The sequence below is a fragment of the Crinia signifera genome, chromosome 7 (assembly GCF_055691185.1).
Source record: "Crinia signifera chromosome 7, ASM5569118v1, whole genome shotgun sequence".
In the NCBI taxonomy this organism is placed as follows: domain Eukaryota; kingdom Metazoa; phylum Chordata; class Amphibia; order Anura; family Myobatrachidae; genus Crinia; species Crinia signifera.
The window spans coordinates 167,122,440-167,135,865 of NC_139223.1; the positions used below are offsets into that span (position 1 = coordinate 167,122,440).

At 50.9% G+C, this 13,426-nt stretch overlaps 1 protein-coding gene across 7 annotated transcripts in view; it reads left to right on the forward strand.

Annotated features, from left to right (window-relative positions):
• The window catches only part of GULP1 (GULP PTB domain containing engulfment adaptor 1), a 228,484-nt gene that overhangs the window by 92,244 nt on the left and 122,814 nt on the right, over positions 1 to 13,426 (forward strand). For all 7 annotated transcript variants that reach the window (XM_083154251.1, XM_083154252.1, XM_083154247.1 and 4 more), the window contains exon 2: positions 5,232 to 5,314. The gene's annotated coding sequence lies outside the window, so the exon portion shown is untranslated. The remainder of the gene's footprint in view (positions 1 to 5,231; positions 5,315 to 13,426) is intronic.

Sequence of the window (13,426 nt, forward strand, 5' to 3'; positions counted from 1 at the left end):
GACTGTCAACTTGGACCGGGCTTGGACCAGCATAGTGGGGAACCAGGGGATTCACTGGTATATCCCAGTGTTTTTTCACCCCGTGCACATTTTTTAGGTGGGCTGTGGCGGGACCTGACGCAAACCTTTAAAGCCGCAGGATGAGTTTTTGTTATCGCTGCTGGGCAATCTTTAACTATTGACTGACCCGGCGGCAGTGGCAGGGTACGCGTTACACTAATTGGGGGGTCTACCGCTTCATGATGTCTCACACCGGGCCCACGTCATGATGTCGAATGCACGCTGGGTCCACCCAGCATCCTGGCCTCGCACGCTGGAACACCCCCCCCTCCCCCCCCCCCCCCCCCCGTTGGGCCCTGTCCACATCGGGATCCCAATTCATACATGGCCAACGCTCCCTTAATAACAATTCTGATGACCCAATAAACACATGTGTCTAACAGCTCATCCCAGCGGTGTAGCTAGCTAGGTGCCATGGTGCCCGGAGCAAAGGCATATTTCGCGCCCCCCTACCCCGGTAATGAATTGGGGGCGTGGCTAACATGTGTTTGCATGTTACATTTGAAAAAAAAAAACTTAAAAAATAAGACACTATGGGGGAGATTCTCTAAGAATCTCCGCCCCCCTTCGCCGCCCATCGCATACTTAATTATCGCATATGTTGTAACATATGCGATAATTAAGGCAAAGGACAGCTCTTGCGTTAAGAGCTGTCCTTTGCGGTGGGAGTCGCCGGGTCCCCGCAGGTCCCGGCGGCTCCCCCCTCCCTCACACACCCGACGCTGCTGCTGCTGCGCCGGGCTCTCCTCCTCCCTGCACCCGGAAGAGGATCAGTGCAGGGAGGAGGTCACAGATCCGGGCAGCACAGCTCTGTGCTGCCCAGACACAGGTGAGGGGGAGGGGGCGATGCGGGGCGGCGGGGGGTCGGCGCGGGGCGGCGGAGGGATGGGGTAGAAGCCCATTGGCTTCTATGGGGCATCGCCAGATTTTTCTGGCGATGCCCCCGCCGCGTTAACCCGGCGGGGGATGCTTACAGCATCCCAAAATGCAGTAAAAACCCCGATAACGGGGTTTTTACCGATTTCTTGTTTAGAGAATCTCCCCCTATATAAGATGCTGTAACGGAATCTGCTGCGCTCTATAAGACACTGTAACGGAATCTGTTGCGCTATATAAGACACTGTGACGGAATCTGCTGCTCTATATTAGACGCTGTAACGGAATCTGCTGCGCTATATAAGACGCTGTAACGGAATCTGCTGCACTATATAAAACGCTGTAACGGAATCTGTTGCGCTATATAAGACGATGTACTGGAATCTGCTGCGCTATATAAGTCACTGTAACGGAATCTGCTGCGCTATATAAGGTGCCGTAACGAAATCTGCTGCACTATATAAGACACTGTAACGGAATCTGCTGCGCTATATAAGACTCTGTAACGAAATCTGCTGCGCTATATAAGACTCTGTAACGGAATCTGCTGCGCTATATAAGACACTGTAACGGAATCTGTAGCACTATATAAGACACTGTAACGGAATCTGCTGCGCTATATAAGATGCTGTAACGGGCGCTATATAAGACACTGTAACAGAATCTGTTGTGCTATATAAGTCACTGTAACGGAATCTGCTGCGCTATATAAGGTGCCGTAACGGAATCTGCTGCACTATATAAGGTGCCATAATGGAATCTACTGCGCTATATAAGACACTGTAACGGAATCGGCTGCGCTATATAAGACGCTGTAACGGAATCTGCTGTGCTATATTAGACGCTGTAACGGAATCTGCTGCGCTATATAAGGTGCCGTAACGGAATCTGCTGCGCTATATAAGACACTGTAACGGAATCTGCTGCGCTATATAAGACGCTGTAACGGAATCTGCTGCGCTATATAAGATGCTGTAACTGAATCTGCTGCGCTATATAAGACGCTGTAACGGAATCTGCTGCTCTATATAAGGTGCCGTAACGGAATCTGCTGCGCTATATAAGATGCTGTAACGGAATCTGCTGCGCTATATAAGGCGCTGTAATGGAATCTGCTGCGCTATATAAGACACCGTAACGGAATCTGCTGCGCTATATAAGACGCCGTAACGGAATCTGCTGCGCTATATAAAGTGCCGTAACGGAATCTGCTGCGCTATATAAGACACTGTAACGGAATCTGCTGCGCTATATAAGACGCTGTAACGGAATCTGCTGCGCTATATAAGACGCTGTAACGGAATCTGCTGCGATATATAAGACGCTGTAATGGAATCTGCTGCGCTATATAAGACGCTGTAACGGAATCTGCTGCGCTATATAAGATGCTGTAATGGAATCTGCTGTGCTATATAAGACGCTGTAACGGAATCTGCTGCGCTATATAAGACGCTGTAACGGAATCTGCTGCGCTATATAAGACGCTGTAACAGAATCTGCTGCGCTATATAAGGTGCCGTAACGGAATCTGCTGCGCTATATAAGACGCTGTAACGGAATCTGCTGCGCTATATAAGACGCTGTAACGGAATCTGCTGCGCTATATAAGACGCTGTAACGGAATCTGCTGCGATATATAAGACGCTGTAACGGAATCTGCTGCGCTATATAAGACGCTGTAACGGAATCTGCTGCGCTATATAAGATGCTGTAATGGAATCTGCTGTGCTATATAAGACGCTGTAACGGAATCTGCTGCGCTATATAAGACGCTGTAACGGAATCTGCTGCGCTATATAAGACGCTGTAACAGAATCTGCTGCGCTATATAAGGTGCCGTAACGGAATCTGCTGCGCTATATAAGATGCTGACAGCTGTAAATAAATAACTATATATACAGCACAGCAGGGCAGCAGCAGATGCCAGAGAGATTCACTCCCCCCCCCCTCCCCCAGGACCCACGAATCCCCCAAACCCCAAGTTTATTATTATGCTTATTACATCATTAATTAGCTGTAAAAAAGAAATCCACCTTGAATAATGATAGCAGGGCGGCACGGGCGGCAGCAGAAACTTTCTCCTCACCAGCGCTTGGGATGGCTGTGGCTGATGACAGAGGAGGGAGTGAGAGGCAGGCGACTCTGGGAGGAGTCTGAGTGCTGCTGCGCTGCCCGGAAGCCGGATCGAGCAGCAGCAGCAGCACCACCAATTTACATTGGAGTGAGTCAGCCGCCCAAGCGTCACGGACCGGGCAGGGGGCAGGAGGCAGGCGCCGGGGAGGGCAGCCGCCGGCGCACGCTGCCGTTAGTACAGATGATCTTTCTTGTGCAGGGATGATTTTTGCGGAGGGGGGGGCGGGTCGGCAGCGCCATTTGACCAATCGGCGCCCGGAGCATGAGCTCCGGTGGCTCCGCCCTCCCTACGCCTCTGGCTCCTCCTATAGTTACCACTATAATTACCGCAGAACTCAGGCAGAAGGGCACTAACACAATGGTTAATGAATCAGCACCTTTCAGCCGTTTTCCTCTATCTTCAGTCTTTTAAGCCCTTGCAGCCCTATTACAACTTTAATGAGATCCGAGCCATTTTCTGCCCAACATCTCATACAAGAGAGTTTTGTTCTTTGTGCAGCCAGTTTAATAGAACGTACAGTATGCGTTATTGGTTCTGAAAGCTAACAAGAGAAAATGTATTCATAAAATATGTAACGCTTCATCCCAGGGCCGCCGTTCCCAGTCTGGACTCGGATGCCCTACAGCTCCCCATATTGTTAATATTATCCTTTATTTATATGGCGCTACAAGGGATCTGCAGCGCCCGAGTACAGAGTACACAAATGAATAAGTAAATATGAAACAGAGACTTTAGCTATCTACGCCTTACACAATTTTTTTTACGCGATACGCATGATAACTTCCATCGTTAATGACATAATTGTGAATATTGTCTAGTGTTTGCATACAATATCATTAATGATGTCATGCGGGTCGTTAGTAATGTCCTCCTTTGTCTGTACATGTAGGACGACGGAGTATGAGTGAGAGCATACCGCCATCGGTATGTTTATATGCCGGCCCCCCCATAGCGCACGACCTCGCTAGGTACACATATTGTGCAATATGCACCAGGGCCGCCAATAGGGGGGTGCTGTGGGTACAGCTGTCCCCGGCCCCGTCCTCTGGAAGCTCGTTTTGCCCATTGCAACCCCCATTTTGCCCAACGTTGCGCTGCGCTGAGTGCGCTAAACACAGCAGGTCCTGGAGTGCTGGCTTATTCAACCCAGAATGCTGGTGGCCAATTAAAATGCTGCACCGGCTTTTGAGCCAATCAGAGCTCACATACCGACAGCCAATCAGAGCGGCTGCCGGTACATGAGCTCTGATTTGGTACGTGAGCTCTGATTGGCTCACCAGCCGGTGCTGCATTTTAATTGGTGATTGGTATCATCAGTTGAAGAAAGCCTGCGCTTTGGGACCTCCGAGCTGCAGCTCAGCGGAAGAGGAGATGGGGTAGCAGGAGCCGGGTTACATGAAGTCAAGTGAGGAGTGGGGGGGAGGGGGGCGCACTGGAAATGAGTTCTGGGCTCCAAAATTCCTTATGTAGTCCTGATGTGCACCCAGCTCTACAATAGAGGGCAGGTAGAGAGTACATAATAATTTTGAGGGGCCGTGGCTTTGAGGCAATGCTGCGACCGCAGAGCCACATCCCATTCTGCCGACACTATGGATGAATGCCCAGCACTTTCTGCCAGTCTGATGCGCACAGCATCTATTCACCAGCGGACACCTGGAATGCCTGGTGAGACCTTTCGGTGTCCGCAGCTCTGGCCGCGCTACTCCACCTCTACATCGCTTCAAAGGAAATGTGATCTTTGTTTATGACAGATTATACTTTATAAGCTCCAGTCCTGGGCCCCCTTTCCGTCTGTGCCCCGGACAGGAGTCCCACAGTCCCCCCCTGATGGCTGCCCTGCGCTTACCTAAGAGAAGGAAAAGTACATGTTTGTTTTCTGGATGTTTAGTTGTGAAGATGATTAGACATTGATGTAGCCGGGATATAACGACTTGCTAACTGTTCCTTCCGTGATGATTTATACAACATTTCCCCAATGACTTTACAGTAATCGGCGTTCCTCGTCGGAGGCGTCCTCCTGCCTGTGTAACACGGGGCCTATATTATATATCGCACGTGTGTTGTTACTGTGGATGAAAGCCATTGGCGGCCTGGATAACATGTAACCTCTGGGAATATGTGTGTGCGATGGTTTATATGTATTTCTCTGCTCTCTCCGCAGATCCCCGTCACAGTATGAAATACCCTGTAACGTCTCAGCCGGGCCAGGAAAATAAAGCTCCTTTGAAAACAAGCGACTCACCAGTAAGTTATTCTCCCACTCACAGCGAAATATAATCCTCCCACTCCCAAAAATATCTTTCCTGCTGAAAAGGGGAAAATGTGGGTGTAAGAATGCGCGGCGAGGCCGCAGAAGTCAACAGTGGGGTTTATATTAAAGACACATTAACCCTATTATACATTTGTCTGATATAAGAGTTGGATCTGTAAAATGCCCTTATTGGCACATGTCTCGCTGACTGGATGTGGGCCTATACCCTGGCGAGAGAGGCTATCAGGATCCCGATAGCGGAATCCAGATGGTCACAATGCCGGCGGATACCAATGGGGAATATTAGGGTTAGTTTTAGGGTTAGGCACTAGGGTTAAATTAATTCTGGTTTCTGATGGTCTCAGCTTACGAACACCGCCCGTCTGAACGCCCGTCCCTCTGACGCCACCGATTCACCTAGATAACATGTGTGGGGATGTGTAACCAAGACACATCCCCTGGCATGCCTCCTATACTGGAGAAAGGAGTTAAAGTGGTCCAGGAGACGTGGTGAACCTCAAGTGAGCACCAAGAGATGCGGGCCGCAGGTGGAGAAGAACCACCAGGTACTTAGGAAGGGGGGTTGTGGATGTGGCTGCATCATCTATTGATGTGGGTGGTGTTTTTTGTTGGAAGGACTGTGTAGGGCCATGGTGGAGGTAAAATTAGTCCCACCCAACTTAGTTCCACCCTGTCCCCCTCCCCACTTTAACCACTGGTTGCCGACCATTGAATGATTTCTCCGAGCTTCGCAAATAAAAGTAATTGGAAACTGAGTTTTATTTGCGATCGGCGGGACGAAGATGGGGCAGGTGGCTGACATTGTGTGACATCAGCTGCCTGCCCCGCCAAACATTGTCCCATCCTCGTACTCAAGGGAAATCCCAGCATTTCCATGGGGATGCCCCGGCCGGGGACGGCGATTGGGCGTTGATGATGTGACAGGGGGCGGGTACTTGTGTATTATAGCGGCGCCCATCGCATCGCATACCATAAGGCATGCGATGCGATATCGCACGATATTGTACAATGCCATACAATGCGATGCGATACGATAAAAAATTGTATAAGCACCCTAATGGGGGCTTACAATGTTAAATGCACCCCACGCCACCCCCCCACTATAAACGTGAACCCGAAGCGTGGCGAGCGCAGCGAGCCCGCGAGGGGTGGCGGTACGCGTCCTACGACCTTTTCATACCCCCACTATCCATGTCGGCGTGGAGTTGAGAATAGAAAGTGTGGCGAGCGCAGCGAGCCACCGAGCCCGACACAGGTATCCGCGTCCGCTCGCCACGCTTCGGGCTCGGTGGCTCGCTGCGCTCGCCACACTTTCTATTCTCAACTCCACGCCGACGTGGATAGTGGGGGTATGAAAAGGTCGGAGGACGCGTACCGCCGGCGCTCGCCGCGCTTCGGGTTCACGTTTATAGTGGGGGGGTGGCGTGGGGGTGTATTTAACATTTATAACCCTTTAGGGTGCTTATACAATGTTTCATCGCATAGGGGGCCAAAATCGCATCGCATGCCATCGGGTGCATGGCATGCGATGCGATAAAAACATTGCGCGATGTACATCGGGGGCGCCGCTATAATACACAAGTACCGGGGGCGGTTATGGACATGTCCAGGCCTCTCGGGTAGGAGGGTTGCGGCGGCTGAATGATGTCACCCTAAGCTGCTGTGACCCGCAATATGGCCGACCTGCATCTGGCTTCACAGCCAGTAGACAGCCGGTAGTGTGCAAGCACTTTACTGTGTAGTTAAGTGCTCTTACTTTAGCAATGTGACCCCACCTCCCCACACACACATACATACACACACACACACATACACACACACACACACACACACACACTGCCACGGCTGGCAGTTGCAGCTTTGCAAAGAATCTGAATTAGACTCACAGTCAGGGTAACACCCACACATAGGGGGTAAAAGCACCGCTATAACACTTCCTGCTTCGCCTCAGTAGTGAGGCGAAGCAGGAGGGGACAGCGACAAGATCTACTAAGATCTTGCCGGCCGAAGCGGGGGAGCGCTAACCCCCCCCTCCGGCGATGGCTCCTCCAGCTGACAGCGCGTCAGTTAACACTGATGCGCTGTCTGCTTCTCCCCGGCCGGCTGGACTGCGCATGTGCGGGATCTCGCTACTCCCCAGGGCAGCTCAGAGCCAGCAGCAGGGACAGCGCCTTCCCTGCTGTGGGCATAGGGCATCGCCGCCTGCAGCTGTCGAAGTCGATAGCTGCAGGCGGCGGATAAATTGGGCAGGAGGCAGGCGCGCAGCACGAAATATCGTAGCTGCGCTATGCCTCCTGCCCCACATCGCCGCACGTAAGACACCCGCTCAGGGGGTGTCATAGATCAGGGGAAGCGCTATCCCCTGCCATAAGGCACGGGATAGCGCATATTCCCCTGATCGTCAGATAATAAATCTACCCCTCAGAGGAGTAACGCTGGGAGGCAATGGAGTCGCCTGTCACCGGGCTCCTGCTTTCAAGGGGGCACCTCTCCTCTCATCCCATGTGGGTTTGAATCAGTTAATTGAAAGCCACTGATATCTCTTCTGTGGCTCTCCCTTCTAGCAGAACCATAGACGTCACACTCTATATATCTCAACATAATTTTTGAAAGTGTCACAGCCCGTATTAGAACCCATGACCTGTTCCACTAGAAGCAGACACCTTACTGATTGAGTCAGAATCTGTATACTTACAGTACAGGAGCAAATAGCTCTATTAGTAAAGTGTCTGCCTCCAGTGAGACGGGTCACAGGTTCTAATCCTTACAGTGCAGGCGCAAATAACTCTATCAGTAAGGTGTCTGCCTCCAGTGAGACGGGATACAGGTTCTAATCCTGGGTGTGCAGGGGCAAATAGCTCTACCAGTATGGTGTCTGTCTCCAGTGAGACTGGTTACAGGTTCTAATCCTTACAGTGCAGGAGCAAATAGCTCTATCAGTGCAGTGTCTGCCTCCAGTGAGACTGGTTACAGGTTCTAATCCTTACAGTGTAGGAGCAAATAGCTATGTCAGTAAGGTGTCTGCCTCCAGTGAGACGGGATACAGGTTCTAATCCTGGGTGTGCAGGAGCAAATAGCTCTATCAGTAAGGTGTCTGCCTCCAGTGAGACGGGTCACAGGTTCTAATCCTTACTGTGCAGGAGCAAATAACTCTATCAGTAAGGTGTCTGCCTCCAGTGAGACGGGTCACAGGTTCTAATCCTTACTGTGCAGGAGCAAATAGCTCTGTCAGTAAGGTGTCTGCCTCCAGTGAGACAGGTCACAGGTTCTAATCCTGTGTGTGTGTGTGTGTGTGTGTGTGTGAAAATGTATCTTGCTTCCGGTCAACTGGGATGTACTTATGCCACTGAGCGCGATGTTTTTTTAGAATAATTTGTGCAGTCGCAACTAAAGAAAGGACTGCACAAACATCGCCATTGCAGCCGGTCAGCGTCCACCTCAGAATCAGGCCTGGTGTTTGTACCGCTCTCTGCCGTCCTCTGTTGTACTGAGCTTGCAGTTATAGTAAATATTTCCGCACGTGACATTTCCACGTTTTCATATTAATTCTGTTTTCCTCATCAACCCGACTCTGGCGTCTGCATCCTGCAGGAGTCTGAGCTGTAGTAAATGAGTACATGGGGCTTGTAGTGTTACTGCACAGTTTAGAAGTCCCTTCCAATAACAGGCTCGTCTGTAGCAGAGCGCAGCGACCATCTGCAGCCCATTACATCCAGCGGCAGCACTTCCCGGCTCACATTCCTGCCCCTTTCATTACTGCAGTAAGTAAGAAGTCTCTGTTTTGTCTCGTTTTATTTCGGAATTAATTGTGTTTTCTTACAAGAAGTTGCAAAGAAGAAAAACTTGTTTTTGCGAGGAGCGTACACATTAGTCCTGCGATCTTTTGTCACCCCGTGTCCCGGGATCCCATGTGGTAGCGATCTCTGTAGCATTGGCATTGTGCCTAAGGACGATTCCATGGGGAATCCGGGGGACAGCAGTTACAGATTTGCTTAGACGTACTTCCGCGGTGTCTTCAGCAAAATGCAAAAAACAGGGACATTTTAGGGCGAGATGTCGCTGTGTCCCGGCATCAGGTTTTCATTACTCGGATGGCGGTGGGTAAACAAAAGAATTGGGTAATTTTCCCGTTTGGTAAATCGCTTTCCTTAAGTGCATTAATGTGCGCGCTGTGAGAGCCCTGCTTGGTATGCAAAGTGCGAGGGCTGAATTCACACGGGAGGATCCAAGGAAAATATCATTGATTTTATAATGTGTATGTTACCGAAATGAAAGGCTTGTGTGTTTAAGGATGTACTTGTACTCGCGGCTTTGATGTGCTGCGCTCTCAGTGCGTCGGTCCCCTGACTCTTGTTCTCTTAAGATATGTTGATAGTCATAAGCCAGACGCTGTGTATAATGTAACCTGAAATATCAGCTGGGAAGATGCGTTGTAGTCAGCTGCTGCGCCAATGTATCGTGTGAGCTGTAAATGGTTATATGTCGGGGAAGGAAGTATGGAGGGAATCAGGAAAAAAGCGCAATGCGTGTTTGTATCATGGGGGGTGATTTGGGGATTCACGCTGCTATGGTAGGAGCAGCGATGGTCGAATAGACCAATGCCGCAGGAGGCGTCTGTGAGATATTGGCGGTTCCCGCCGGCATCGCAGATCCAAGCGCCGTGCCCTGTAGACGCGGTATCCAATCACCGTTAGGTGGTATTGGCCATCAGGGTGGTCAGGATGCCGGCGTTCAATATACCCACGTAGCATCCCGGCTGCCTTCAGATGGCCGGTGCCAGAAACTCGAATAGATCAGGATGCCAATGCCTGAATCCCGACTGCTGGCACCTTGCGCCTGCAGAAGTGGGAGTTAGGTTTAGCCACAAGTGGCGGGACTAAAGCTGGCCATCATCAGGACGACCAGCATTTGATACAGATCATGGCCCTTATTCACATTGACACGTTCGCATGCGAATTCGCATGTATGACCCAACTGCTCCCATTGCGTATGTGCAGTGTACGCAATGCGCATGTGCAAACTGCGAAATTCCTATTCGCAAGCAATCTTCCAAGCGGTTTCTGTCGTCCGAGCGAAGGTTTAGCCAGTAGGCGTGATGTGGGCGTTTGTATGGGCGCGTCCAGTATAATGAGCAAAACTGGGCGTACACATGGGCGTACACGTGGGCGTTCACTTCGAGTGGTGGGTTGCTTTCGCATGACTGCAACAGGGATTGTTCCCACACAAACTCCAAAACTTTCGCAAGCTCAAAGCAGGTTTTCAGTTTCGCACACCATACTTCTTGTGAACTGCTCATTCGTACGCTTAAAACACAGTAGCGAAATGGGGAAATCAATAGCACCTGAAACACCATTGTGACCAATTTATTGGTTGATTGTGACAATCATTTAACTCTGCTCCACATCAGTTTACATCACAAAACCAAACAAGTGTTAGCAGACACATTTCAATTATTATGGTAAGGTGAATTGTAGGCCACAAATGCAAATGCACTTAACACATTTATTAATTGCCCTTATATAACATACCTTTATGTACATTTTCACTCTGCCATGTGTAGCATGTTTGCACTGTCAACATTAGTCGACATGTGTCAACTCACATATGCAACTGTGGTGCGTGTGCGTGTGAAAATGTGTTGGCGCGTGCGAGCAGTTTAATTGCCCACAATGAAAGGCCACACCCTTTTTTAGTATGGGTGCGAACGCATGAGTTCACAAGCCCTATAGGCGTGACTCTGCAAGATGCGTACGTGCTGCTATCAAGTGTAACACTGCGTGCGTGTGTGCATGCGAACGAATGAACCTGAATAAGGGCCCATGTCACAATTAGGGACCTGGGATCAGAATCGATGGGATCCTGGGATTTGGCCCAAAAAACTTTCCAGTCCTGGGATTCGGGGATTAGCTGTGCATGCCAGGTTTTCACAATGCCTCGCCTGCAGTCTGGAGTGGGTATGGACAGTGTGGCCTGCGCACTGTGACCTCTGACCATCGCGATGCGTAGGCCTCACAGCTGATACCCACTCAAGACAACGCACACCTCTGAGTCCCGACCACGCCGCTCTGTCTGCAGCTTCGGCTGTCAGCCCTCCGGCTCTGCTGCCACCACCACCACCCGCCCGCTCCCGGAGGCACCACTGCTGTCTCCCCTGCTCCCAGCCATCCACCCATGTAAGTAAATATGCAGGGCGGCCGGTGTGGGGGAACTGGGCTTGTACTGAATGTGTGTACCGCAATTAGAGATGTCAATACCAGGATCCCGGGATTGAAAAATGCCCCGGGATTGGCATCCCTAGTCACGAGATTCCATGAATTCCCTCACAGCTTCCCAGACACACGATCTGAAGTCTGTAATTTCACATAAGATCTATCGTAAGATCTGCAGCTCCCAGCATTCTGATCATTAGCAGCATCTTACGTGTAGCAGGTAAGATCATAGGATCATACCTCCCAACTTTGGACCTGAAGAAATAGGGACAGCGCCCGAAAGGGGGGCGGGGTGTATGCAAATGAGGGCGCGGCTTATGCTAATTAGCCACGACCTCATTTTCATATGAGAATAGACGCTGTGCGCATGCGCACAGCGTCTATTCTACTAGATTGGGGGGTCTCCCAACTGCCACCCCCCGCAGCGGGGACAATGCCTGCCACGGGTGGGACAGCGGGACAGGACCCGAAAATCGGGACTGTCCCTCTAAAATCGTGACAGTTGGGAGGTATGTAGGATCCATCTCACAACCCGCGAGACAGCGCATCGGAACTTAATCATACCAAAACACCTCACAATGTGCACACACACATACACACACAGACACACACACAGACACACACACAGACACACACACATACACAATGCATTGCACGAGCCATGGGAATGGTGCGTTCAGACCTGAAATCCTTGTAATGTATAGCCAGCTTTAGGGTCAGGCTGTGGGGGGGGGGTTAGGGTCAGGCTGTGGGGGGGGGGGGGGGAGGTTAGGGTCAGGCTGTGGGGAGGGGAAGGTTAGGGCTAGGCTGTGGGGAGGGGAAGGTTAGGGCTTGGGTGTGGGGAGGGAAAGGTTAGGGCTAGGTTTTGAGGAGGGGAAGGTTAGGGCTAGGCTGTGGGGAGGGAAAGGTTAGGGTCAGGCTGTGGGGAGGGAAAGGTTAGGGTCAGGCTGTGGGGAAGGAAAGGTTAGGGCTATGGTGTGGGAGGGAAAGGTTAGGGCTAGGCTCTGGGGAGGGAAAGGTTAGAGCTAGGCTGTGGGGATGGAAAGGTTAGGGTCAGGCTGTGGAGAGGGAAAGGTTAGGGCTAGGCTGTGGGGAGGGAAAGATTAGGGTCAGGCTGTGGGGAGGGGAAGGTTAGGGCTAGGCTCTGGGGAGGGAAAGGTTAGAGCTAGGCTGTGGGAATGGAAAGGTTACGGTCAGGCTGTGGGGAGGGGAAGGTTAGTGCTAGGCTGGGTGTATAGGGTTAAGCACTAAGCTGTTGCCTGGGGGGGGGGGGGGGGGGGGGGGGGGTAGGTATAGGCAATATTGGGGAAGTTTAGAGTCAGGCTGTAGTGGTACTACCACTGGTGTTTGTGTCATTAATCTCTCCCAACAGCCGCTGCCCTTGGTAGTAAGCAGACGACTCATCTGCTTCCTTACATCCCGGCTGTGCCCCATGTTGCGGCGCTGCCAACCCCATGTGGCGCCTTATAAATAATATATGTAATAATAATAATAACTGAAATGCTGGATAGAGTAATATAACAGCTTTCTGACCACGCTGCGTGCCGTATAGAGTGGGATTGGAGGCAGCGGTAATTTTTGGAGCTGGCTTCCATGTATAGTTATAAATAGTCCCCACATATGTTGTCCCCCCCACAGATGATGCATCAGACTCTGCAATGTGAGGCCAGTACCGATAACATGTGACATAATAACACCAGTATCCAGCTGCCCGCACCCTATGAGTAATTGTCTCCAGCAGGATTCCGCAGCCCCATCGCTTTAACACTCGGAGCTGCGCAGTTGCTACGGGCGATGTCAGTCAGCCAGGAGTCAGAAAGTGACATATTATCTTGTCATGGATCAAATCCACCTGCTGACATCTGTAATTACACA